Genomic DNA, 2,282 nt, shown 5'->3' with positions numbered 1-2,282 from the left:
GAGCAGAAGCAGTGTCGGAACTGACCCAGAGCCGGTCGCGGGAGGGGCCCCGGACAGTACTGTGGGTCGGGACGGAACGTTGTTCGAGCGCAGCGGCGCGCCCCCGCCGCATACCGCGAGCGGTAGTCTTCCGGCACTAGGCTTCCGGGCAGCCATGTCGGTCATCCGCCACCAAAGCAGCATGCGCATGCGCTCCGCACTCCGCCGTGCTCTTTGTTGCCCCCGCGTGTTGAACAGGCGGTACTGCACCAGAACGCGGCTCGCGCACGCGCACTGCGCTCCGCCGCGGTCACTGCTGCCCTCGCGTGTCCACAAACCAGTACTGCCGCCGCGCCCGGCCTCTCCCGCGGGCGGAGAATATGGCCGGCAGCCGCCGCACACGCGCGCAGCGCTGTTCGCCGTGTTCACCGCTCCTCTCCGCTGTTTCGCTCACGGGTAAGCGCATGGGCCCTGCTCCTCGCCCCTTTCCGGCGCGTACAGAGCTTATCCTTCTCGCTGCTTCCCGGGGTTGCGGGGACGGGCAGTGTCCCCCTCCACCCCCGGTTCCGGCCGCAGCCGGCGCATGTGCGTTGCTCAGCTGCCGGGCGGCTGCTGCGGCTGCGCCCCGTTCGCGTGGCGGCGAGCGGGGGCGGAGCTTTCCCGCGGCGGCGGCGGCGGGTGAGGGTCGAGGCTGCCTGAGGCAGAGGATCTGGGGGCGGCTGTGAGGCGAGCGCGACCCTTCGGGTGGCCGCGGGCGTTGGGCTGCCGCCTGCCCGCTGAGGCCGTCGCTGCGTGGAGGCGGCGGTGCGGGGCTCGGGGCGGCGGGGGCTGGGGCCCGGCTCGGCCCCGCCGGGAGCGCCGGGCGGGGTCTGCGCGGCACCGCGTGTGCCGCAGCGCGGGTCCGACTTTGCCTTCGCCGTGTGTCGCCTTTAGGGCCCCGGCTCCTGCCCCGCGCTGGCCGGAGCGTGCGCTCGCCCCTGCGGACGCAGCCCGGAGGAGCGGGGCCGYGGGCGGGCCCCGGAGCGGGGTTGCGGCGCGGCGTCGGCGGGAGGTCGGCTCCTGTTGCGGCAGGCGTGGCCCGGAGCGCCGGTGAGTCCCGGGAAGGTGGAACCCTCTGGAGCAAGCCGGCTGAAGGAGAACGCGAGTCAGATACGATCAGCGCAGCCCCGAGTTGTTCCCTTAAGAAGCGTGGCCAGGCCGAGCGAGTGAGCAGACGGATAGAAGAAAGATGGCCCCAGACACCCTGAGGGGTCCCCTGCCACCAGGCACAGCCGGAAGAATGTTGGTGGGTGGAGGGACAGATGTCAGACTGATTTTTCTCTCTTTTCTTCTGAACCACCTCTCAGAAGCCTCTGTATGTGCAAGAGGTGGCTGGTCTGGGATGACTGTAGTGTGCACAGTGCTTAAGGGGAACGCTAACGTGAAACAGCAGGCCACAGAATCACCTAGTAAAATAAAAGGCTTGGGAGAAGCCTAAGAGAACACTGATGGGCCCTGGGAAGCCCCAGGGATGCTACAGAAAAGAACTTGGCTTTCAGGCACCTCCTCAGAGCAGGAGAAATGCCTTACTCCAGCCTGTGGGAGAATGGCTGCGATTAATTACTGCCTTTCCTTAGCGAAAGCCTTGTGAAAGCAGAAGGGGCTAGAGGGGGTGCATAGCGAGTTATGGACTCTGTGCAAAGTTGAAACAAACAACAATCCCCTCTGCAAGTAGAAACAGTTTAGTCCTAAGTAGCAGATGAGTGTAGCTGTAAGCAAGGTGAAGAGAAGCAGTTATGTCAATCATGCTGAAAGCCTTGGGAAGGCTGTGTCTAAAACCTGATACCCTCATGGCCTTGTGGGTCGTCTCGGCTTGTTTGGCAGGGTAGTCCCCTGAAAGGGGACATCTTGAAGAGAAGCAGCTAGACCTAGCGATCCAGCTGTTTTGGTTATCACCCGTGAGACAAGCGTCCAAGCGTAAGAGGACTCGGAGCTGAATCAAAAAGGTAATAGGTCTGAAACAGAGGCAGGCACGTCAAGTGCTGTCCTTCTTTCGTGTAGTTAAAGACTGAGGGAATTGTCGGTTAAGCGGGCACGTGCAAGGGTTTGAGAAAGGATACGGAACAGTAACAATAATACTAAAGCAGGATAAAAACGGTTTCACGGAAGATGGCGTAGGTAAGTATTAGGCGATGTGCCTGCCTGTCTAATAACCTAGGCTTAATTGCTGTACGCAATGTCTCCAAACAGTTTACCCTGTAATGTATGATGCAAAGTGCTGTATTGAGACCTTTCCTTAAAGGAAGGGGGATAGGGAAAAAAAA

The sequence above is a fragment of the Rhea americana genome, unplaced genomic scaffold, assembly GCF_003343005.1.
Source record: "Rhea americana isolate MKP2758 unplaced genomic scaffold, rheAme1 scaffold_547, whole genome shotgun sequence".
Lineage (NCBI taxonomy): Eukaryota > Metazoa > Chordata > Aves > Rheiformes > Rheidae > Rhea > Rhea americana.
This window is presented reverse-complemented; position numbering follows the sequence as displayed.